This window comes from Heterocephalus glaber, unplaced genomic scaffold (assembly GCF_053883595.1).
Source record: "Heterocephalus glaber isolate CG9 unplaced genomic scaffold, H.glaber_assembly_v1.0 deba00001733, whole genome shotgun sequence".
Classification (NCBI taxonomy): Eukaryota; Metazoa; Chordata; class Mammalia; order Rodentia; family Bathyergidae; genus Heterocephalus; species Heterocephalus glaber.
The window spans coordinates 666,616-693,627 of record NW_028258444.1 but is presented as its reverse complement, the minus strand read 5'-3'; the positions used below and the strand labels follow the sequence as shown (position 1 = coordinate 693,627).

Below are 27,012 nucleotides of genomic sequence, written 5' to 3'. Positions count from 1 at the left end.
ATATGCCTCATTTATCTGTATGTCCAGTTCTCTACCTCTGTTTGGGAAGTTTTCTACTGTTACTTCTCTGAACAGTTTTTTTATGTCAATTGTGCTTTCTCATGTTTTTTATGGATTCCTATCAGTCTTATGTTATTCTTTTTTGCATCATTTAGCAGCTGATGGCTTGATTTCTCATGGTCCCTTACTGTTTTTAAGAAATCTCTGTTTTCATGGGCCTTACCACAATCCTGTCTTCTATATCTGATATTTTATCTTCAGAGTCCCATAATCTGCTGTGCATACTTTCAGTGGAGTTTTTAATCTCCTGAATATCTGTTTGAATCTGTTTCATGGATTCCATTTCTTATATTTGGCCATCATGGTTTGCATTTCTTTCTTATGCTGGGCATTTGTGGCTTCTAGCATGTTTCTGAGCTCATCTGTTTTTTTTATCTGTTTCTGTTCTAGAGCCTCTAATCATGTCTTTCACTCTGCTCACCATCTCTGCAGTTATCTGGGAGATTATTTCTGCCTTGAATTTTTCTCTAGCCACATTCTTCTGTTTTGTTATTTCCTATGCTATCAGTTCAGGATGTCCAGGTGGTTGATTATCAGACTTTTCCACCTTGTTTCCCCCAAAAGTTACCCTTTGTTGGGTGGAAGTCTGAATTTGTGCCTTCCTTAAATGTCTTCTCATTTTTTGTTTTTGGTACTGTCCTTGGTTTAATTCCTGGGGTGATACTTTGAAATTGCTTATTGTAAGTATCTTTCTTGCTTGTAATTAGAGCCCTTATGGAATGACTGCTTCTCAGAGGTGTCTTCCAGTTATAGCTGGTCTTTAAGTTTTGATTCTCTAATGACTCTGAGGCCATCTCATTTTCATTATACCAGGAAGGACCACTGGCTAGATCAATCTCAACACCTTAGCCCAAGGAATACAACCAGCAACACCCTAGCATCAAGTATATCTTAGAAAATGACAGTTTGTGAAAGTTATTAATCTGTCAAGTTTAACTGTGTGAATTAAATCAAAATCGAGGACCTACCCAAGTTATGTTTATAATGAATTAACTCTTCAATATAGCAACATTACCCTTTGAGATGGGGAGTTAGAAGGAATTGTGGAGGGAGGGGTAGATAGGTAGAAGGATAGGGGAAGGTTAGCAGTGAGGCCAGAGGACACAGGCGAGAGAAGGAAAAAGAGAATGAAAGAAAAATAAAGAAGAAATCTGAATTAGGGCCAGAACAGAAACAAAAAAGGAGATGAAGAACACTGTGGGACAGCAAGAGAGTGAGTGTGAGAGACAGAAAGGAAAGAGAAAAGGAAGAAAACAAATGAAGAGAAAAATAAAAATTTGAAAGGAGAAAAAAAAAACAAAAATAAGAGGAAAACTAAAACTGAAAATGAAGGGACTCCTTCAGGGTATGTCTCCACTGTTATAATAGTCAGTACGGGCAGCAGTGTTCAGATATAAGTCCGTGAGTGTCAACAAGCCAGTCACAGACCCATGAGATACAGGCAGATTTCTGGCACCAAGTCCCAAGTTGAGCTCCCTGTCCTCCTGTAGGGTTAAACTCTGCAAGGTTGTACTGCAGGTTCCAGCTGCTCTTCCCCTGAAGATAGTCCAGGTTCCAATGGGAGGTGATGATCCCTCCAACTTACCAAGTACGGTGGTCCGGTGTCCCCTGTGTCTTTGTAGCGTGGAACCAGGTAGCAGTACAGCCAAGGGGCCAGAGGAGGGGGGGAGGATCGCCACCATGGGCATGGCCAGTGGCGAAGCGTCCTCACCTTCTGGCTGGTCCTTGCCAGTGTGCTTCATGGAGCTGGGCACTTAGGTTGATTTCTACCAATAGCATATAAGTTGATTTTATGAGGTATAAGGAGATGTGTGGTTTTCTTTTGTTTTGTTTAGTTTTTAGTACCGGCGATTGAACTCGGGACATTCTGCTTGTAAACCAGGTGGCGGCACCACCATGCCAAATTCCTGGACCAGAGATGATGTGGTTTTGATTTTCATTTTTCCAATATTTAGTGGTATTAAAAATCTTTTGTGTGCTTATTTGCCACTTTTAATTTTCTTTGGAGAAATGAGTATTTAAAATTGTTTACTTTTAAATCGGTTTTGTTAAGTTGAAATTCCTTGTATAAAGTAATGCGTCGATTCAAGAACACATCTATTTGTAAGCAACTCAGTTCCCAAAGGAAAGCATTCACAAAATTTTGCTTGCATTTGCAAACACCACATCAGGTGACAAACACGACCACAGCCATCTTCCCCACACAAACACAAATGCAGCCATCTTCCCCAAAATGTAAAACAAATTAAGTTGAAAAACCAAGGCACCACTGCATTTTGGATATTAACCTCGTATTACATAATATTATTTGCAAATATTTTCTCCCATTCTGTAAATTGTTTCCTTACACTCACAGAAGTTTTAATGTTTTATATAGATCCATTCATCTGTTTTTTATTTCATTTCCAACATTTTTTATTCAGGAAGTCATTGTTCAATTCAGCGTTTGGATTCCTGGTTCTTCTGAGAGTTTCATAATTTTAAATCTTGTGTTTCAATCTTCAGTCCATATTGAGTCAATTTTTGAATGACGTATAAGTTAAGGATCCAACTTCATTCTTTTGCAGGTGGGGTATCCAGTGTTCCCCACACCATTTGTTGAGGTTATTTTTTGCCATCGTGTAGTCTTGGCATCATTGCCAAATAATTTGGCCAGATATTGAAGAGTTTATTTTTGGGCTCTCTATTCAGTTCCACTGGTCTATGCATCTGTCTTTATGCCAGTACCACATTCTCTTAATTATTGTTGTTTTGTAGTATGTTTGAAGACAGGATGTGCGAGGCCTCCAGTTTTGTTTCGGTATTGGGTTGGCTATCTGGAGTCTTTTCAGGTTTCATACAGCTTTGGGGATCACTTTTTTCTGTTTCTGCAAAGAATGCCATTATGGTTTTGGTAGAGATTTCCTTGCATCTGTAAATTACTTTGTGTAGCATGGACATTTTATCAGTATTATGACTCCCAATCTACAGTATATCTTCATTTGTTCCTATCTTTTATTTATTTATGTGATAGTTTGTAATTTTTATTGTAGAAGTCTTTCACTTTTTGGTTAAGATCATTCCTGGATATTTTTCTTTTTCATGGTATATATTGTTTATGCTATATATTGATTTCTCAATTTTCTTTTCATGTTTGTCATTGTGAGTGTATAAAATGTGGCTGATTCTGTATTTTTATTCTGCAGTTTTACTTTTTTTCATTATAATAACATTTTTTAGATGCTATCTTTAGGTGTTTCTAGAGATGAACTCCTGTTACCTGTGAACAGAACTAATGTTATGGGTTTTTTATTTGTATGCCTTTCTTTTTATTATCTAATTGTTCTGGTTAGAGCTTAAGCACTAGTCCCAGTTATTCACTGAGTGAATAGCAGTGGTAAGTGTGGGTCTTCTTGCCTCTTTACTGTTATCAGAGGAAAAGCTTTTAGTTCCTTCCTGGCAGTATGATCTGCAGTGTGAGATTTTCATATATAATATTTTTTACCATTTTCTATGTTCTCAGTTTATTTTTTTTCTAATTATAAGAGGGTGTTTGGTTTTATTAAAGGATTTTTCTGTATGGATCAAGTTGGTCACGTGCTTTTTGTTCCTTATCTTGTTATACGGTGATTAATTTTTCATAAGGTTGCCTAACTTTACATCCCAGTGATAAGGTCCCCTTATCTCCTAAGTTTGGGGCTTTCTACTCAGGCCTTGCTTTCTGCAACCTCTTTGGTGCTATACAGAGTCATGGTGCTGGAGCACCCCCTAGTGTCTACATATGGTACAACTGGTAAATATGGTACTGTTGGTACCCGTGGTACTGCAGACTGTGGTGCAAGATTCATGGTCTGTTTTCAGGGATCCCCTACCTAGATTCTTTTCCTGTTGCTACTTGGATACAGCAAGACAGAAAGAAGTCCTTCTGCCCCACAGAAAGGTAGATGTTTTGGAAAATTTCCACAGCAAGGGAGTATATCACTTTAAATTTCCACTACCATTTTATCAGAGTACTAATTTTCCCTTAATCTTTTCAGTTGAGTGTATTATCACCTCTTCAAGTTTTACTACTTTTGATGAGTGAGAAATAGTAGATTTGTGTAGTTTTATACTTTATTTTTATGTAGGCATTTGAAAATCTTTCCATGTGCTTGACCAGTTTATGACTTTTTGTAATGATCTATTTATGTCTCTTGAGATGCTCCTTACAAGATCCCCCCATTCCTTGTATATTACCAATATTGACTTACATCTGAAATTCTTTGCCCTTCATGTTTTGACTTTGCTGATAATTATTTTAAGATTGCAACATTATTTTCATCTCCATCTTCCTCTTTCCTGGTTCTCCTTTTCTTGAATTTTTACGTAGTCAAGTGTATGGGTTTAATGTATTAAAAACATATCAATTGTTTATAATACATGAATTTTTAATCATAGAAAACGTTTTCCTGAAGTCATATTATAAAGAATTCACCCACGTTTCTTTTAGTACTTTTATAGTTTCATATTTTTATATTTAGAGCTCTCCTACATGCAGAGGTTCATCCTGTGGGCAGTGTGATAAGTGATTTATTGGATCTATTTCCAAATGTCTTTCTAGCTGTTCTACACTATTTTTTTTTTGTACCAGGGATCAAATTTGGGTCCTTGTGGTAGCAAGGCAGGCGGCATAACCACTTAGCTAAATCCCTGGCTGTATTTGCTTAAATCTTTTTGCCCTGGTGATTCCATCATTATCATATTCTAGAATTCTATATTCCTGTGTTCTTATTTAGGGACCCACATTTCTATTATAGTGGTTGGCTTTTCTACTCCTGTGATATACTACCTTGATGAATTTTAATTAAAATTAATTACAATTTCAGTATCTGTCAGAACTATCCTTCACGGTCTTTGGGTTTTTGTGCTTTCCCAGCTGTAATACATTGACTTGTCCTCCTCCAAAAGATCTATCTAAGTCCTAGACTCCATTGCCTGTGAGTGTATTAGTAAATTAGTAGATGAAGTAAGTCGGCCCTAGATTTGGTGACACATCTGTTTATGAGACAGAAGAGAAGAAAGTACAAAAAACAAGGCTGTGTGAAGATGAAGACAAAAACAGAGATTGGAGTCATGCATCCACCAGCCAAGGAGTAGCTGAAACCACTGGAAGCTGGAAAGAAGAGATGGAATCTCCCTTAAAGCCTTTGAAGGAGCTCAACCATACTGACACCTTGTGATTTGTTTGTTTGTTAGTCTGGAGAGGTTGATTTTGCTGTTCTTTTGCTAAGCACATATTCTATAATTGAGTTGCAACCCAACCACTGATTAGTTGTTTACTAATTGATTTATCTTATGAACTATTTTAGAGTAGTTTTTATGCACACAGAATTGAATAGAAGTTACAGAGAGTTCTCAGATATATACTTTGCCAAGACGTGCAGAGACTCCCCTACCTATCAACATCAGAGTAGCACCATTTTTCCAGCCCATAACTGCATTAACACACCAGTAGTGCCCAAAGTCCATAATTTGCATTTGGATTCACTTATGTGTTTCACATTTTTTCATTTAGTAATGTGAATTTTAGTTTATTTAACTGCATATTATTGTATATTTAAGTAATTCTACCTTTTGATGGAGTTTAATTACCATTCTTTTTAGTGCAGAATAATATTATATTATGTAAGTTTTTCACAGTTTGTTTTTCCATTTCCTGAGGGACATGACATTTTAGTTGCTTTGACGTTTTGGCACTTATGCATAAAGATTCTGCCAATATCTATATGCAGGATTTTGTGGAATTAAATTTTTAATTCATTTGGGAAAATATCAGAGAGTAAGCCTGCTGGGTTTGTGGTAGTAATTTTTGTAGTTTTAGGAAACTTTCATATTGTCATTCAGCATGAGTATATCATTTTGCATTTCCACCAGCACTGAAGGAGAGTTTTGTTGTTGCATGTCCTCACCAACAGTTGTCATCGGTAGTCTTGATTTTGTGTCTTAGGCATGTGGTGGAAAGTCTTGTTTTTTTACTTTGTATTTCCCTGATGACATATTGCATGGACCATGTTTTCATAAGTATCTTATTTGCCATTCTTTGGTAAGGTATCTTTTCAGGTCTTTTATTCCATTTTACAGTTGTCTTTTATTGACACATGTTGTATATATATGTGGTGTCTAGAGTGATGTCTTCATACATGTACACATGGTGTAGGATCAAGTTAGGGTAATTAGCATACCCATCTCCTCAAACATTTATCATTTCCTTGTGGTAAAAGCATTCAAAATGCTTTCTTTGAGCTATTTTGAAAGATGCAATACTTGTTAACTGTAGTCACTGTATGCTCAGTAGAACTCTAGAAGACATTTCTGTCCTTTGACTGTAACTTGATACTCTTGAGTGACCTCATGTCCTCTTTCTACCTCCCTAGCCTGTGTTAGCTTGAAACTTTACTGAACTTATTAGTTTTATAATAGCTCTTTGGAGAACTCTCTACAGTTTTCTATGTAACATCATGCCATTTGCAAACAGGGGTAATTTGACTTCTTTTTATGTTTGTAATTTGTAATTTCTTTGGTGCTGCTTTATTTTTTTTCTTAAGTTCTTTTATTGGTATGTTTTAGGTGTACAATTCATTTACATTTATCATTGAGTGTTTGTACCTGTATATGATGTATCATGGTTCTTATTTTTTCCCCATTACCAGTGCGCCCTTCAGCCCTTCCCCCCTTCCCTATTTACATAGAAATCATTTCCATTTTTTTCTTTTCTCATAGTTTTTCCTTTCCCTCCTGTCCTTTCCCCTTCACTCCTTCATCTTTGGACCTTTTTTCGTATTTCAAATTATCAATTATTCATTTTAATCATTTTAACCCTTGTTTACACTCTCAGTTTCTCACACTAGAGAAACTATTCGATATTTAAACGTGTGTGTCCTATTTATTTCACTTAAGAGTATGGCCTCGATATGCATCCATTTAGCTATAAATGACTCTAGTTTTTCTTTCTTTATGGTTGAGTGGTACTCCATTTTATTTAAAAAAAAAAAACAAACCACATCATCTTTATCCAGTTTCCATTTGATGGGCACTTGGGCTGTTTCCTACCTTTAGCTATTACAAAATGTGCCGCTATGAACATGGGTGTGCATATATCGCTGTGGTATGATCCTTTTAATTCTTTTGGGAAGATACCCAGCAGGGGAATAGCTGGGTCAAATGGGACCTCTACTCCTAGTTCTTTGAGGTATCTCCATACTGATTTCCACAGTGGTCGCACCAGTCTACACTCCCACCAGTAATGGAGAAGGATTTCTTTCTCCCCACACCCCACCAGCATTTGTTATTGGTTGATTTCTTCAGAGCAGCCATTCTTTCTGGGGTGAGGTGGAATCTCAGTCTTGTTTTCATCTGCATGTCTTGAATGATGAGTGATGTTGAACATTTTCTCATATATTTGCTTTTCCTTCTTTGTCTGAGAAATGTCTTCTCATTTCAGATGCCCACTTTTGAATTGGGTCTTTGAAATTAGGGGGGGGTCTGATTTTTTTCAATTCTTTATATATTCTAGATAGTACTCCTTTGTCTGAGGTACAGCTGCTAAATTTTTTTTTCCCATATTGTAGGTTGTCTGTTAGCTGTGTTGGTGGTTTCTTTTGCAGTGCGGGTTTTTTAATAAGATGAGATCCCAGTTGTTGATTCATTGTGCTAGTTCCTGTGCTACTGAGGTTTTGTTCATGAAGTCTTTCTATGCCAGTGTCTTCAAGAGTTCTACCTAACTTATCTTCCATCAATTTTAATGTCTCTGTTTTAATATTTAGATTTTTAATCCACTTCAATCTTCGTTTGGAGCATGGTGATAGGTATGGGTCTAGTTTTAATCTTTGGCAGGTTGAAATCCAGGTTTTCCAACACCATTTAATAAATAGACTATCTTTCCTGTTTCTGAGAAAAATGTGTATTATATTTTTGGATGAAAGATTCACCAGACATCAATTGCATTTATTTGATGGCATCAGGCCAAGTTGACATTGTCGTCCTGTTCTCTGTGATTCTTGGTCTACCATATCAGTACAAATATGGATATACCTGACCATGTTCTATGAATACTTAACAGATAAAGCCTGAGTGTTGGCTCTGACTTGAAGGCCACTATGTTTGGACTCTGGTCTACTTGTAATAAATTCTGGGATGGGGCCGGGATGTAGCACAGAGGTACCGCTGCCTGCCTCGCAACCACAAGGACTGGAGTTCAATCCCCAGTACCAAACAAAAGATGAAATCAACAACAACAAAATCTGGAGATAAATCAGAGTCTGGGACAACAATGACTGTGGTCTTTAGGATCTTCATCTACAGTTGAGTCCTTTGTTGCACCTTGCAGTGGGACCTGAGTGAGATGGTTAATTTCTCTAGAGCTGTCTTCACAAAGGAGAAAGTTCAGGGATTGCATGCCCAAACAGGAGTCTGCAGAGTACATCTTAAGGCATGGGCTTTATTCTGGGAAAGGCCAACTTTGGTTACTTCTCCCAGCCCCCAGGATGGCAAAATGGAGCAGCAGTGCTGCCAAGTTGGGGAAAGATCCTGCTTCTGCCCCAATCCTTATGTATAGGCCCAGATACCTGCACAGTTAGGTCAAGTTCAGTGTGCACCTGCTGGTCCAGGTCAGGAGGGAAAAACAAATCAGCCTTGGTTGCTGTTGTGATGGGGAGCTGCGCTGACCAGGGTGAGTTGCTCTGTGTTGCAAGTGTCTGATGAGAGGGACTGTGGTATTTGCTTTGTCTGATGTGAACTGATAAAAGTGGCTGTTTGGAAGTGATAATGGAGTTCCTTGCCTAGGTGAAGGAGGGAAGGCAGTGTAGAGGAAACTTTTTTATTCATGGTAGAGCCATTGAGTGGCTTCCCTTAGGTAAATGAGTACAGAGCGAGAGTGGAGGAGCAGTCCCTTCCTCTGTAGGAAAAATAAAGGGATCCCCCGGCCTTAAAAGCTGGCATTGGGAGAAGCTGAGGACCTTGCATTGGCCCCATCATCTCTCTGCACAAAGTCATGAGGATCCCCAGGGCTGGGGAGGTAGCTCTGTGGTAGAATGCATGCCTTGTGATCACAGGCCCTGGGCTCTGTCCCTGTCCTTGAGACTCCATGTATATGGAGATTTCTCTGCAGCAGCCTGTGGGAGCACTCTCCCAGTGCCCGGAGTGTGTGGATGCCCAGCGGTGCTTCCCTGGAGCTCTACTGCATCCTGGGGCTACTCCTGCAGGGCCCTCTGGCACTTTTTCACTCCAGTTCCAACCAAAGACTTTTCCAGTGAGCTACAAGGCAATGTGTTTTGTAGCACTTCTTTTGACTCAGTGATTGCTAAGTTGCTAAGCATCCCAGGTTGGCCTTCAATTTGTGATTCTCTGGCCTCAGACTCCCCAAGTGCTAGGATTGCAGGTATATGCGTCCACACCTGCCTAGCTTTCTCTTCGGTGTAGAAGTATTGCATTTGTTTATGTTCCTTCTATGTCTTGCAAGCTTAGGCTCCCATAGAATGAAAATCCTCCTGCACATTTACTTTTCTGCCTCTACAGTTCTGCTAATGTACACTGTGTAGCAGGAGGGTGCCCAGGTCTGCCTCAGGGTGGCAGAGTGCTCTCTCTGCCTGCCCAGTGAATGTGTTTCTTTAGCTGGGGAGGGTGCTTCTGTCCTATACCACAGGCCTGGAACCTGACATTCAAAAGTGAATGGCTTTCCAGGAGCGCACGGGGTTCTGAAAGAGCCCAAGTCCTGGGTCATCAGAGGCCTGGTCCTGCACAGGCAGCCCCTTGCCTGCCTCTATTTGGTAACCTCTCAGCACTTCTGCATCCCTATCAACCTGGGGGCTCCTCTGTCCCCTCCTCCTTCAGGTCCAGATCTTGTCCTCCCCGAAGGACCCAGGGGCTCTTCTAGGGGTTCCAGGCAGCAGCAGGTGCCAGGGCTGTGGGGTACTCGGCATGGCCTGAGGATTTGCTGCCTTAGGTGTGGATTTAGAAATGGAAGAACAGTTCCATTTTATTAAAATCAATACTTATACAGACAGGGGAAACATGGACACAGGAAAACAGGCAAAAGCAACGGGCGACTTTCTCAGATTAGGGGAGGGAGGCCCAGCCTCTGCAGCCCTGTGTTTTGGGGAGGCCTGAGGACCTGGAGATGCCCTGCAGCCAGACAGCGGGAGCTGCCAGAGGCGTGGAGTCAGTCTGAGCTGCTGCCTGTGCTGGTTCCACATCCTGATGTGACACAGAAGCCAGTGCAGGCTCCTCCCCTCCCCCTGCTCCCGGTCTCTCTTGACACCTGCTGAAGTGGATTGCAGTTTGGACCCTAGAGGAGACAGGAGAGGGCCAAGAGAAAAGACTCCCTTAGAACTGCCCTTCCCTGTTTCTTTCCCAAGGCAGATGGCTAATAAATGAAGCTCCAGTAAAATATTCTTTGCTTGCAGGTGGAACTAGAGCCCAGAGAGGTTAATTATCATGCCCAAGGACGCACAGCTATTAAGTGCTGGAAGCCCATCTACACCCTGGCTTGGCTGGTTCCAGGTGTCTTTCCTCTCCGCACTGGCCTATACCAGAACATGATAGCAGGCATTTTGTCACTTGAAGATTAAGTGACGCATCTGAGCAACTGCCAAATGATGTTGCATTTTCTGTACATCAAGATAGTGAAGTTTCTGGGTACTGGTTGGAGGTTGCCCCAGCGACCACCACACGTGAGTTGCTTGGCAGAGGGGGCTTCCAGGGACCTGTGATCCAGCAGGTGGTGTTAGGAAGAAGGACCCTGGGCCAGGGGGAGCTGGCCATCCAGAGCCCCCATACTCCTAGACAGTTGTCCTGAGGTTCTAGGGGAGCCCTTCAAACCCCTGCCCAGGTTTTCTGTGGTACAAGGTGTTAGGGGGTGGGGTCCCAAGGCTGCTGTTGCAACAGTGAGGGAAGATGGTGATGCCCTGCAGGGAAGCCAGACCTCATTTGTGAAGACAGTGGGCCCCTCAGCCGCCCAGGCCTGTCTGGACCCCCATATATCACCTTGCTGAGGACAGAGGATGTGGCCACCAGCGCCTGCCCAGCACACTCAGACACAGGAGTTCCAGGGACTCCGGACCCCAGCACACCTGGCCTAGCCCCCCACTCCTTCTCTTTGCCCTGCCCCAGCAGCAGCAGCCGAGTCCCATCGCTGCATACACAGCCTTGCCTCCCTTCCCACACTGCTGACCTTTCACAAGAGAGGAGACTGAGGCTCAGGGAGTGACTTGTCCAAGTCAAATAGCTCTTTTGGGGCTCACCAGTGGCTCAGCTTCATGGGTTTTTGTGACATCTCTTTGTTTTCTGGGTTCTTTTGTTTCATTTTGGTTTGGTTTATTGCTTTTTTTTTTGATACTGGGGAGCTAACTCCAGACCTTGTGCTTTTGAGGCAGGTGGCAGAACCACTGAGCTAAATCTCTGGCCCTGGTTTGGTTTATTGAGCCAGGGTCTCACTATGTAGGAACTCACTATGGAGCCAGGCTGACCTTGAACTCGTAGCGATCTGGGATCACAGGCATGTTCCACCATGCCGGGCTGCCATCCATGTGTTTTAATCTGTCACTACCTTCATTAGACCTGTGGCTGCTCTCTGGCGACTGTTCCTCTGCCTAGGCACACCTAGGGGCAAGGACTGTACCCCTGTGGCAGATTAGAAGCTCAGTGTTCCAGGATTTCCCCAGGCCAGAGCTGTGCCTCTGCTATCATCCTGGGAAGCCCTGTGCCTCTGCCATTAGACTGGACGCTTCCTGGGTTAGGCCTGCCTCTTCCTTCGTGGAAGGAGCCATGTCTCTGCTCAGTCTGGGTGTCCTCCAAGGCATGACTTAGGTCTCTCCTGTCGCAGTGGGTCAGGGCTGTGCCCCCTCAGACCAGAGCGGTCCTGCACCTGGAGGGGCAGGGTTCCCTGCCTGAGGAGGAAGGGCAGCTGGGGCTCTGCCCTGAGGTCCCGGTGATACTGGGAGTCCCCTTCCTGTTAGAAAGGTGGCACTTTGAGGGTGCAGAGCTACTGGGGGAGGCAGGCAGGCCCAGGGCTGTCAAGGCACCAATGTGATAGTGATCCCCCCAGGTTTCTCACCCTGCCTGCCCTCTGTCACACCCTGACACCACCATCACTGCTTCCAAAGTGCTGACCTCCCAAGCCATCAAATCTCATGACAGGCGAGTGAGAGCATTTCACAGACAAGAAAAGTAAGTCAAGTGACACCATGTAGTGGTAGGAGGGACTGGGGGAGAGGCCACAGGGACAAAGGCCAGCCCCAGGAGTTAATTTAAAATGCACCCTATCCCTCTCTACTCATAGGATGTAAGTATGTTTACCGAACAAGTGAAATTCCCCATTTACCAGCCATAGGGGAGACAATGCCCCTAAAGTCAAGGGCCTGCTTCCAGGGGGCTGGGAGGGAGAGCAGGAGTCAGGTGAATTAAATGTTACAGCATCTCATGGTCTCCAAGGAAATAGGGGTGGGAAAGCAGAGGGGAGTCCTGCCCCAAAACCCGAGTCCTGGTTCTGGGGACACCATCACTGTCCCCTGGCTTCCGGCCCCGGGGGAACCTCTTAGTGAGATCTTTCCAGGAGGGATCCACCACCCACCATCCAGTCACAGGAGACTTGGGGGGCGGACCTTTTAGATCTGGATCCTAACAGCACCATAGAAGCCCCGGAAGACAGAAGTCAGCCCCTAGTCCCAGGGTCCCTGCAGTGGCAGTTGTGGAACATCGCAGAACCCATTCCCACCGGCAGGAGAGCCCCTCCCCAGGCGCAGCCAGGCATGAGGCACCCCATGTGCTGAGCTCTTGCTATGGGCTCTCCTCGGAACTATTTCTGGGCTCCTGGAGGAGTCAGAGGCCACTTCCTGCCTAGGGTCAGTAGGGGGTGCTCCCTTCAAGTTCCTTCTGGCTGACACACAGGGGCGCCGCCCCCCCCCAACAAGAGGCCCCAAGCCCATCTCAGCCTCACCTGCGGCCCAGTCCAGCTATACTGGGCGAGCTGGGTGGAGAGTGAACAGTTTGTCTCCAAGGGCTGGCTAGGGTCTGGCTGTCCTGGGAGAGTTGTCCTTTTGTTGTATTTCTTTCAGCATTTGTGGATATGTCCTCTGACCCTATGTTGGCTAAACACAAGTCCCTATCTCTGAGGGCTCCCTCAGAACCTTGGGGATTGCACCTGTCCCTTAGACAAATGAAGGATCTTGTCACCTGCCATTATGAATTCCCATGGTTCCTTGGCAGACTGGGCCTTTGGGACCATTGAAGCCAACCAGTGTCCAGGATCTTCCTCCCGTATGCCTACTGGGGATTGAACCCCAGGGCCTTCTCACTGAGTTACATCACCAGATTTGTTTTCATTTTAAAACAGGGTCTTGGTGAGTTGCCCAGTCTGAGTTTGACCTTAGGATCCTCCTGGCTCAGCCTCCCAGAATGCTGGGATTATAGGCATGTCTCACTAAACCCAGCTCTGAAAACATTTTTGAGCGGTGTAAATCTTTTCCCAAATGAAACTAACCCACAATCCTAACTTTGGATATCAAACCAATAAAAGCAGTGTTTTATCGGCAGTGTAGCACTCCATTACCACCCTGAATTCCTTTCCCCTAATTAAAATGGTCTCTAATTTAGGAAGAGGCAACTTTAGAGCTTACTTTCAACCAGACAAAGCTTTTTCAGCCTCTGCTTCACAGATTCTGTTCAACCACTGCTTTGCCCCACTTTACCGTACTTGCTTAAAGTAATTCAACAAGGGAAAGAAAGGCACTGTTTTTGAGGCTGTAAAATAACACAATGGAAGTTGGTTACACTTGTCATGCACAGAGCCTCAGCAGGGTTTGGATATCCTTGTCCAGAAAGTACTGGAGCAGACAACAAAGTGATTGCAAATAGCACCCGTTCTTCTCTTAAACTGGAATACACTTCAGTGAGCCAGGGGGATGCCCAAGTTATAATGGAAGAAGTCAGGCACAATGCCACATGCCTATAAACCCAGCTACTCAGGAGGCTGAGGCACGAGGATCACAAATTCAAGGCAATAGACACTATTTCAAAAAAAAAAAAAAAAAAAGCTGGGTGTGGTGGCTTACATATGTAATCCCAGCACTCTCAAGGCTGAGGCAGGAGAATCACCATGAGTTCAAGGCCAGCCTAGGGTACATAGTGAGTTCAAGGCCTGCCTGAATTACAGAGCAAGACCCTTCCTACACTGACCCCCAAAATGATTTTTTTTTGTGCCAGGGCTGGGGATCAAACACAGAGCCTCTCACATGTGCTTGGCAAGGAACCGAAGTTGGGACTCTGTGCTTAATATTCTGTTTAGAATTATTTCTTAGGAAGAATTCTTATGGAAAAAAATTTCTCCTGACATTGAATAAATATCAAGTGATGTTAGAAATGTATATCCACAAGTAGACATTATTCTAGTTAGTCTTAAATATGTATCTCTAATCTATGTTTATTTTTTTCTTAGTATCTCTCCTACAGAGTATTTCTGTGGTTTGTTGAGTTTTTGTTTTGACATGGTTTTGTAGGGGCAGGGTCTGTAAACAAGAAAATAAGGGACACATTATGTCTTCTAGCTATTCCTGACTAGAAGGAGATAAAGACAATCTTTACTAGAGAAATTCCCCTGAGAAGCAGGCATATATATATATATATATATATATATATACACATACATACATACATATATGGTCCTCATATATTCCACTCTGTAGTCATGATATTCATGTCAGACTTATAGAGTACAACAGACATCCACACATCCCCTTTCTAACTGTAAGCTAACCATGAATGAGGAACTCACTTGTCCCGGCCCGCGGGTAAGTCAACGGAGACCCTAGAGGGGGAGTGAGAATGACAAGGGACAAGAGACACGAGAGATGGAGACAAGACAGGTTTCTGATCAAGTCTCGTTTATTGCAGAAGCTGCTACAGCATATATACCGTAGGGCTAGAGGGAAGGAGCAAGGGGAGGGTATTGGGGCTACTTCCTTGTTGCCGGGTAGACTTGCTGCAGGCCCAGACATGCCTGTAAAAGGCACTCAAGAGTTCTAGCGGGGGGGCAAGGCCCCCCACAACTTGTGAACTCATGAACCTTCAGAAACATAAAGGCCTGAAAGGTAGGTCAAGGACAAGTGAAGCAGCTGCAGAAAGAATCTGCACATAGACCAGGAGAAGCAATGATTTAGGAAGCTGATGCAATTATGCAAAGTTCCAGGTAGGGGAAGGGTCTGACCCCACCCTATACATAATGCCCAGAACAAAGGCCCACAGGCCCTCTGCCTTCCTGGAGCTCCCTACCCTGATTCTTCCTCATCATGGTAGCTATCTATCTCCCTGCCCTTCTTTTTCCTCTTTACAAATAAAGTGTTTTCCTTCCCTTTAACTTTGTCTCTCTAAATTTTTGTTGGGGCTGAGTTTACAATTCTGGTTGGCTGCTTGAACGAAAGAGCAACATTTTGAATTCTAATATTTTTATTGTGTCCATTAATATTGCTGTAAAAAGTAAGGAATTTACATTTTCTTTCTGAAAGATTGATGGTTTCAGTTTATGAAATAAATTGAAAATAGATTAACAAAGAAAAATATAGAAGTTTTATTACATGTCTAAACATGTTCACATGGCATGAGTCTCCAGAGAGCCAGCTGAAGCTTGCCCAGAAGTGGACAAAGAGACAGGGACGTGGGCTTCTGGTGGAGGGCAGGGGTCAGGAGCAGAGGTTGAGTAGAAGAAGACTTGCCCAGGCAGAAAGGATGGTCATGTTATCCAGGTAATATCCACCAGGTAACAGCAGCTTGCAGCAATCTGCGTCTTGCCCATGTTGAACCTGTTTTCTCTTCCTGGTAATAGATCTTTCCTAAGAAGGAAATGGATATGAACAATGGAAGCCTTGTTAGGTTCCCTGGTGTAGGTCGTTCACTATGTAAATTGCCCATTGGAATGTAGACTCATTTTCCAAAAGGACAACTTTGTCTAGTCTTTCCTGAGTCTAAAACGGTGACATCTTGAAATACTGAAGAAATATCTGTCAAAGTTAAATATATTGAAGTTCCACATGGTTTGAAGTAATGGTTATATGGAATATTTTATACATACAACAGTCTACATTTATCTAATGAGGTAGTTTTGATTAAGTACAACACTAAAATTTTATCTTTCCTTCCAAATACTATATATTGCTGTAAAATTTCACAGCAATTATCTTTAAAATTTTTCTTTAAAAGTTCTCCTCTTTTTTTCCCCTATACTTCTGAATATTTCTGTCTCTTAAACACTGCACTTTGTGGAATTGTTTACACACACTGTTACAGTCCCCAAATATCCAGAATATGGCTAAGTATTTCTTACATCTTTGAGTTTTATACACTCATGATTTTTATGTTGTTGATTAGTTGCCTTGTGCCTCAGGTTGAGAACACCCTCAGACTGTCCTATAAAGCAGACCCCAGGTTTTGAACTCCCTCAGATTTTGTGGGCCAGGAAAGAATTTATTTTTTTCTCACACCTCCAAGAGGGTTTGCTAGGTAAATCATCTTGCATTGTGAAATGTCAGGTAAAAGGGCCGAAGACCAAGACCAGACCAGGCCACAACAAGCCTTTATTAGGGGAATAGATCTGCCGGGCTGTCTCTGAACAAAGGAGAGACAAAAGCAATATGGCTGGGGCAGGGAGAGTCTTTTATAGAGACTGGGGTGGGGCTTGTAGGGGCTGAGGCGGGGTTGAGTGAGGTAGTGGCTAGGGAATGGAGGAGCCGGTGATGTCACTAGGTGGTAGGAGGTGAGCGAGTATTAGGTTACTGTCTAGGTGGGAACAGGGGCATGCTGGGAAGAAGGGTTTGTTCTTTGGTGGGAGCAACCATCTTGGCATGATGTCACACAGGGGAGAGGGCAAGGCACCATAGGAATAGGGCAGCTACTATACATAATAGCTGCTGAGGTGGTGGGAGACCTATCACTAAGTTGTGTTTTTCTCTATCCAGGATCTTGAGTATATTAGCCCCCTTTCTTATGTCTAAATGGAATTTTCTGAGGTGTCCTCTGATGATCATTTGGAATTCACTCACATGGGGGGTTTTCCTTATGTGTTGTTGATCTCAGGGTTTTTTCCCTTGATTTAGATTTTTGATATGTCTATCATTATAAGTCTCAGTGAAGTCTTCCCTGGGTCACATTTGTCAGAGTTCCCTGGTTGTCTGTACCTTCAAGTTGTCATCATTTCATATCTGAGAATTTTTCATCCTTTATTTTTTAAAATATGTTTTATGGGTTTACTTGTCTTTCTTCCCCTCTCCAAATTCCCAACATCCATAGTTTGCATGTCTTTGTAGCAGTCTGTGATTCCCATGGACTTTTTTCCTTCCTTTTCCTCTTTCCTCCTTTGCTTCTCATGGGTTACTTCCTGCAGCCTGGGTGTAGCTCATTGATCTTCTTCACATGGACAGAGCCCATGAGTCCTTCTCACTGCATTTCCCAGGCCAGCTGCTCTTCCCAGGGTTCCCCTCTTTTTGATTGATTGTACTTCTTTAGAAAACATCTCTTTCTCATTATGTACTCATGTATGAATTTTATTTGTCTTGGGCTATGCTTTTAAGATCACTAACTACTTTGAGATTATTTAGAATTATTTGTCATTGCACAGATCTCCCTTCTTTTGGACCCATTATTGCACTTCTTCACTTTCTTTTAGATTTGCCATGGCTTCCTGTCTAGCTCACCCTGTGTTCTCATCTTGATGAATGTCCAACTCAGGAAATGAGATCTTCTCTGAGTTTCTCCAGAGTACTTGGACAAGGATAGAACATTTCTAGTGAGGCTGGGAATGATCCTGGATGGACCAGTTGATAACTGCAGGACCAGGGCAGGCAGAGCTGCAGGTTTCATATAATGCAGACTTCCTGCCTTGTCTCTAGCTCTGGTGGGGCAGGTAGGCCATTTCTGTATCTGCTAGCTCTTGAGACTGCTGGCTGAGCCATGCAATTCGGCTGGGCTTCTGGGTCATCACTGAGAGCCCCTGTGATTTTAACCAGCTGACAGGCTGTTTCCTTACCAAGCGGTTAGGACCCTTTGAGATTACCAGTCTAAGTTGTTTCTAGAGGGGTTCTGCAGTGTGTTGGAGTCACTGATAAGCAGGACAAGCTATTACACCAACAGTAAATGCATAGGGAAGATTGTCCTCTCTACCTACACACACACACACACACACACACACACACACATACACACACACACACCTGGTTGAGCCCCTGATACGCACAGTTTAAGAAGTTCCCGAGATCAGTTTTTCCAGTGTTAGCCACAGTGAGCACATACTCTTTCCTGTGAGTACAGTGGCTGAGTAGAAAAAAACAAAAGACAGCAAAGTATGAAGATTGTGTGCAAGGTTAAGGGCACAAAAAACGTATTGGTCAAATGAGAACCGAAAACTTCCCTAATCTTTGGAAATTGGTGGATGACTGGGTACAGGTGGCTGATAAACATGACTACAGAAGATGTGTACCATGATGTGTTATAGTCTTAAAAGTGTAGAACTAAAAAATGCTTTTGCAATATAAAAAAGAAAAGATGATGATATACTTATGGGCAGCCTTATTTGGCTAACTGTAAGTATACTAGCAGGAACCCTATAGTGCATGGGGAAAGGGATGTTGTATGTCACCTTCTGAAAGAAAAACAATTGTCAACCAAGATTACTATACCAAGGAAGACTTTAATTATACATCAAAGGAGATAGAAAGACCATCCATGATATGCAAAGGGAAATAAATTGATGTGTACCAAGTCCATGCTTGAAAGAATCCTACACCTAAAGTAAAACATACCTATCAGACAGGCACATCTGCAGTCACCATAACAGGTTCCCTGGCCATGTGGAACACTCTGATCCAGCCAGTTTCAGACAGGTGTATCTGCAGACACCATAGCAGGGTCCCTGGCAGTGGGGAACACACCGATCTAGCCCAGGCCCCGGCAGGAATCCACTGGACCCCCCACCCCCCACCCCCAGCTCCTCTGACCTCTTGGCTGTACTGACATCTGGTTCCAAACTACAAAGACACAGAGGACACCAGACCATCAGACCACTGTACTGGGTAAGTTCTAGCGATCATCACCTCCCATCAGAACTGGTACTATCTTCAGGGGAAGGGCAGCTGGAACCTGCAGTACAACCCTGCAGAATTCAACCCTAAAGGAGGACAAGGAGCTCAACTTGGGACTTGCAGTCAGACATCTGCCTGAATCTCATGGGTCTGCAACTGGCTTGCTGACTTATATCATTGACTTATATCTGCACACTGCTACCCACGTTTTCTATTGTGACAACAGACACATACCCTGAAAGAGACCCTTCATTTTCATTTTTATTTCCAAAATTAGTATTGTTTTTTCTCTTTTCTTTTCTTTTTCTCCTCTTTAATTTTTTTCCTACTCTTTGCAAATTTTTGTTTTTCCCTTTTTTCTTTCTTTTCTCTTTCCATTCTCTTTCTCTTACACTCGCTCTCTTTCTGTCCCATATTATTCATCTCCCTTTTTGTCCCTGTTCTGGCCCTCATTTGGGGTTCTTTAATATTCTCTTTTTCCTTCTGCCCTGTGTCCTCTGGCCTCACTGCTAAACTTCCCCTATCCTTCTCCCTGTCTGTCCTTCCCTCCCCAACTCCTTCTAACTCCCCATCCCAAGGGTAAAGTTGTTATATTGAAGAGTTTATTCACTATAAATATATGTTGGGTTGGTCCTCGATCTTGATTTAGTTCATACAGGTAAAGGTGCTAGATTAATACTACCACAAATTGTCATTTTCAAGATGTACTTAATGCTATGGCATTGCTGATTATATCACTTGGGCTAAGGTGTTGTTATTGATCTAGTCAGTGATCCTTCCTGATATAATGAAAATGAGATAGCCTTAGAATCATCAGAGACTCAAAACTTAAAGACCAGCTATACCTGGAAGACACCTCTGAGAAGCAGTCATTCCATAAGGGCTCTAATTACAAGCAAGAAAGATACTTACAATAAGCAATTTCGAAGTATCAACCCAGGAATTAAACCAAGGACAGTACCAAAAACAAAAAATGAGAAGACATTTAAGCAAGGCACAAATTCAGGCTTCCACCCAACAGAGGGTAACTTTTGGGGGAAACAAGGTGGAAAAGTCTGATAATCAACCACCTGGACATCCTGAACTGATAGCATAGGAAGTAACAAAACAGAAGAATGTGGCTAGAGAAAAATTCAAAGCAGAAATAATCTTCCAGATAACTACAGAGATGGTGAGCAGAGTGAAAGACATGAATAGAAGCTCTAGAACACAAACAGATAAAAAAAATAGATGAACTCAGAAACACACTGGAAGCCATGAATACCCAGCATAAGAAGGAAATGGAAACATAATCGCCAAACATAAGAAATCAAATTCATGAAACAGATTCAAACAGATATTCAGAAAAATAAAAACTCCATTGAAGGTATCCACAGCAGATTAAGGGAATGTGAAGATAGAATATCAGATATAGAAGACAGGATTGCACTTAAAGACCATGAAAACAGAGATTTCTTAAAACTAGTAAGGGACCACAAAGAATGAAACCAACAGCCGCTAGATGATGCAAAGAAAAATAACATGACTGATGGTAGTCCATGAAAAAACAGGAGAAAGCACAATTGACATAAAAATATCTGTTCACAGAAGTATTAGTGGAAAATGTCCCAGACAGAGGTAGAGATTTGGACATACAGATAAGTGGGGCATATAGAACTCCAACTAGCCATGACCAAAAAAATCTACATCTAGACATATAATACTCAAGATCCCAGAAACTCAACAGAAGAAAAAAATCCTACAAGGAGTTAGAGAAAAGAAACAAATCATCTACAAAGCAAAGCCCATCAGAATCATAGCACACTTCTCAACACCAACCCTCAAATCAAGGAGAACCTGGAGTGAAGTATTTCAACCCTTAAAAGACAAAATCTTCCAACCTAGACTGTTGTATCCTGCAAAACTATCTTTCAAAACTGATGGGGAAATTAGATACTTCCATGACAAAGAACATCTGAGATATTTCATGTACACCAAACCAGCATGCCAAGAAATTCTAAGCAATATACTAGAAAAAAGCAGTGACAGTCACAACTCCATGAAGCCCAACAGAGGGAAGCCAACAGGCAAGGTAAGAAACTAAAGGGAAGGGGAAAAATAAGAAACAAAAAAGCCAACAAAAGTAAAACATCATGACAAGGATGACTCAATATCTATCAATTATAACCGTCAATGTTAATGGGCTCAATTCACCAATCAAAAGAAATAGACTGGCAGAATGGATTAAGAAGCAAAATCCAACAATATGCTATATACAAGAAACGCACCTAACTCAAAAAAAATTCATAGACTAAAAGTAAAAGGATGGAAAACAGTTCTCCACACCACAGGAACCCAGAAAAAAGCAGGGGTAGCAATCTTATTTGCAGACAAAGTAGATTTCAAACCAAAACTAATTAAGAGAGACAAAGAAGGTCACTACATCCTCGTGAAGGGAACAATCCAAGAGGAAGTGATGACAATCCTAAATATATATGCACCAAATACGAATGCCCCCAACTATACATAACAAATATTAATGGACATGAAAAACCAATGAAACCCTAAAACAATTGTAGTGGGGGACCTCAATACCCCACTATCACAAATAGACAGGTCATCTAGACAAAAAGTTAACAAGGAAATTCTAGAACTCATCCAAGTTATTGAACAAATGGACTTAATAGATGTTTACAGAGTGTTCCAACCAACAAAATCAGAATATGCCTTTTTTTCAGCTGCATATGGGTCATACTCCAGAATAGAACACATGCTAGCTGATAGTACATGTCTAAGTAAATGTAAAAGAATTGAAGTGACACCCTGTATATTATCAGACCATAGTGCAATGAAATTAGAGATCAATAACATAAGAAACTGCAAAACCTCCCCAAACACATGGAAACTGATTAACACCCTCTTGAACAAGCAGTGGGTCACAGAAGAAATTAAAGAAGAAGTTAAACAGTTTCTACAAGTAAATGAAAATGCCAGTATGGCATACAGGAATCTATGGGACATAACAAAAGCAGTTGTACACGGGAAGTTCATAGCAGTGAACACCCATATTAGGAAAACAGAATACTCAGATAACCTAATGCAGCACCTCAAGCTGCCAGAAAAAGAAGAGCATAACAAATCCAAATCTCATACAAGAGAGGAAATTATAAAGATCGTAGCACAAATCAATGCAATGGAGACTAAGAGAACAATACAAAAAAACAATGAATCAAAGAGTTTGTTTTTTGAAAGAAATACAATATCAATAAACCTTTAGCTAACCTTATCAAAAAAGTAAAGAAAAGGCACAAATCCATGCAATTAAGAATGAAAAAGGTGAAGTCACAACAGATCCAACAGATATTCAGAGGATCATCAATACCTACTTTGAGAACCTCTACTCCAATAAAATGGAAAACACAGAAGAAATGGGCAGATTCCTAGATACATATGAATTGCCAAAGTTAAATAAAGAAGATATCGAAATTCTAAACACCGCAATTACAATGAGTGAAATTGAAAATATAATAAAAAATTTACCAAAGAAAAACCCAAGTCCCAGTGGCTTCACTGCTGAATTCTACAAGACATTTAAAGAAGAACTATTGCCATTACTCTTTAAACTCAACAAGGAAATTGAATGGGAAGCAATACTTCCAAATTCATTCCTGGAAGCAAGTATTACTTTGATTCCAAAACCAGGGAATGACCCAACCCAAAAAGAGAACTATAGGCCAATCTCCCTAATGAACATAGAAGCAAAAATCCTCAACAAGGTAACTGGCAAAAACAATACAGAGGGTCATTAAGAACATCATACACCCTGACCAAGTTGGATTTACCCCAGGGAGGTAAGGATGGTTTAACATTTGTAAATCAAACAATGTAATACACTATATTAACAGAGTCATGGACAAAAACCATATGATCATTTCAATAGATGCAGAAAAGGCAATTGACAAAATCCAACACCTATTCATGATTAAAAACCCTACAAAAAATTGGAATAGAATGTTTTTATCTCAACCTGATTAAGGCTACCTATGAAACACCGACAGCCAATATCATACTAAATGGTCAAAACTGAAAACTTTCACGCTAAAATCAGAAACAATACAAGGATGCCCACTATCACTACTCCTGTTCAATATAGTTTTGGAAACATTAGCTAGCCACAGCAATTAGAAAAGAGAAAGAAATAAAAGAAATAAAGATAGGAAAGGAAGAAGTGAAACTGTCATTATTTGTTGACGATATGATACTTTACATAGAAGAACCAAAAAACTCAATCAAAAGTCTTCTAGACCTAATTGACAGATTCAGCAGAGTAGCTGGATATAAGGTCAACACTAAAAAACCAATAGCCTTCTTGTACACAAATAACAGACTCACTCAGAAAGAAATTAGTGAAACAATTCTTCTGACAATAGCATCCAAAAAAATGAAATATCTAAGAATCAATCTAACGAAGGAAGCAAAAGACCTCTACACTGAAAACTACAGCACTCTGAAAAAAGAGATTGATGAGTATACAAGAAAATGGCAAGACATCCCTTGCTCCTGGGTAGGAAGAACCAGTATAGTGAAAATGGACATAATTCCAAAACTACTATATAGATTCAATGCAATGCCAATTGAAATTCCAACAGTATACTTCACAGAACTAGAGAAAACAATCCAAAAATTCATTTGGAACCATAAGAGACTTACAATAGCAAAAGTAATTATGGGCAACACAGACATGGCTGGGGATATCACAATAACCAACTTGAAACTATACTGCAAACGTACTGTTATAAAAACAGCATTGTACTGGCATCAAAACAGACTCGAGGATCACTGTAATAGATTGGAAGATGCAGAAACAACTCCAGACATACCCACCTCATCTTTGACAAAGGAGCCGATCACCCTCATTATAGGAAAGACAGCCTATTTAATAAATTGTGTTGGTAAAAGTGGATTTCAACCTCCCAAAGATTAAAACTAGACCCATACCTATCACCATGCACTAAACTAAGATCGAGTGGATTAAAGATCTAAATATTAAGACAGAAACACTAAACTTGCTGGTAGATAAGTTAGGTAGAACTCTTGGTGACATTGGCATAGGAAAAAACTTTATGAACAAATCCTCAGTAGCATGGGAGCTAGCACAAAGAATCAACAGCTGGGATCTCATTGTATTAAAAAGCTTCTGCACTGCAAGAGAAACCTCCAACACAGCTAAGAGACAGCTTACAATGTGGGAAGAAATTTTTAGCAGCTGTATCTCAGACAAATATATATCGAGAATATGTAAAGAATTGAAAAAAATCAGACCTCCCAAATTCAAAGACCCAGTTCAAAATGGGCATCTGAAATGAACAGACATTTCTCAGACAAAGAAGTAAAAGCAGCAAATAAACATGAAAAAATGTTCAACATCATTGGTCATTCGAGAGATGCACATGAAAACAACATTGAGATTCCACCTCACCCCACAAAGAGTGGCTGTAATTAAGTCAACCAATAACAAATGCTGATTAGGGTGTGGAGTGAAAGGAACCCTTCTCCATTGTTGGTGGGAGTGCAGACTGGTGCAACCTCTGTGGAAATCAGTATGAAGATACCTCAATGAACTAGGACTAGAGGTCCCATTTGACCCAGCTATTCCCCTGCTGTGTATCTTCCCTCAAGTTGAGCAGAGCAGTGACTGTCTCCAAGACCCCTTCCCTAGACATTCCCAAGGTATCCCTTCTCTGGTCTTCTATAATTTCTTTATTTGCCACACCAAATGCTTTTTTCCACATTTGTAAACCTTATGCCACTATAGCCTTTCCCAACACTGCATGCTGTCCCTCATCTACCAGCCTGAGTTAAGGCACCAGTGTGTCCAATTGACATCTCAATATAATTGTACTATCAAATTATCTTTGCATTTTTTCATGAGAAATATCACCTGAGCAACTGCTATGTTCTATGCATTCGTTCTCTGGCCTTATAACTCTTTATTCTGTTATAAACTGAATATTTCTCACTCTCTAAAATTCATATATTTAGATACGAACTTCGAGTTGGGCAGATTATTTACATTCTGAGCACTAGTTGTTGAAGTGTAGAATGAGGCTCATAACAGTGGAGACAACAGAGTATACTTTAAAAAGACAAGGCTTATAGATTGCTAATCTTAGATTAATATTCATTAAAATCTAACTGATGTCTTGAATTATCAAGAGATCTATATGATTCAAATGAGAGCTCCTAATATGTGGTATAATATTATAATTATATTGTTTTGAAAACTATCAAGAAGGCAAGCTTTGCAGTATTCATGGTTGTATATTAAGGCTTCACAGTTAAATTCCTTCTTGAGGAATGGAATAGAAAATTTTTTGAAGATATCAGTTTTATCCACAGCACAATGAAAGGCACTGAGAATCCAAGGTTCCTAGTCAAGAAAGATTCTCTGAGTCAAACTTTGCATAAAACAGTAGTCTAGTTCTGGGATTAACTGGGAGTTAGGCAATTAGACAACTGTAGAATCAAAGACATCATGGAAAAGAAGTAATAGGAACTAATTCACCTGGTATTTAACTTGTTGTCTTGGGGACCTGAGAATAACCAAGGAAAATTGCTTTGTGCAGAGCAATATTTCATGGGGGAATTTATCTGCTCAGGGCTGTGATAAAAAGAGGGAGATGTGCTTAACAAGCAGATATACAGAGCTTTAAGTATCTCCCTTAAGTCCCTCAGAGTGTGCAACTTTGGTCTGGATAGGATGTGGTTGTTTACTTTGGTTTCCTGGATCTGACTTGGGGACTAATAGTTGACCCCTTCATACTGTCTTGGTGGCAACATAGCTTACATCTGCATTGTAAACTATTCAGGGAGGAATGTGAGTTACCATGAAGCCCTTTCATCCAGAAAACGCATCCAGGTGAACAACACTGCAGAATTTGCAGCAGGAAGCTCCTGAGAGCCTGGGAGACAAGTACTTCCACCTAAGATACCCAAGAGCCACACTGGCCCAGGCCAGAGTTTCAGTATCACTGAGATCGATCGATGGCTTGTTTGACTTATTCGTTGATAGGTTTAGGAAACATGCACAAAAAAGAAGGAAACATTCAATGCAGAAATATAAGGCTCAGAGTAAACAGTTAAGCAATTGAAACAGAAGCTCTATTAGAACAGAGATTGAGATGCTTAAAGTAATTTCAATATAAATTGAATATTTCTAAGGACTTGTTCAGTTAATTAAGTGGAATAGAGAAATGAATATTTACCTCTGGAGCATCATTGAGTGAAATGAGACCATTTCTTATATCTGAATAGGAACATCATTTTGATTTGCTTTTTAGTAGCTCATGACCATTTTCTATATTTTTCAGCTTTTCAATGAAATTTTCCAGTTAAGTCTCTTTCTATCAAATTTTAGGGTTTTAGATTTTAGATACTTTCAGATATAAAATATTTTAAATTTTATTACCAAATAGGTCTACATTCCTAATTCTGAGTTTCTTTCCTTGTATCAGATGATTTTGCACACCCATGTAGTTTATGTAATTTATTGATGGTTATGTAAAATTTAACATTTACTTTCATACTGAGGTCCTTAATGCATCCAGTTTCTTGTAAGAAATGTGATGTAGGTGATCAACTTAAATATCCTCCATACAAATAGCCATTTATGCCAGCTTTTATGTAACTATTCAGGAATTACCAACTAAATTGACATACATTCCTTGCATACATTAAATATCTCTATATGCAGAGGCGTAAATCCTGACTTATTGAAGAAATAGAAACTAGGCATATTCTGGAGCAGTAATGATGAACATTTAGAGCTATCAGTGATAACAAACAGCCCACTGTGGCACTCATGCCATAGGTTGGCCACCACTATTCTAGAGGATGC

The 27,012-nt window shown here is 41.1% G+C and overlaps 1 long non-coding RNA gene across 1 annotated transcript in view; it reads left to right on the top strand.

The window, feature by feature from the left end:
- LOC147821452 (uncharacterized) overlaps positions 1–27,012 on the top strand; it is a 148,464-nt gene that overhangs the window by 7,349 nt on the left and 114,103 nt on the right. The window lies entirely within an intron of this gene.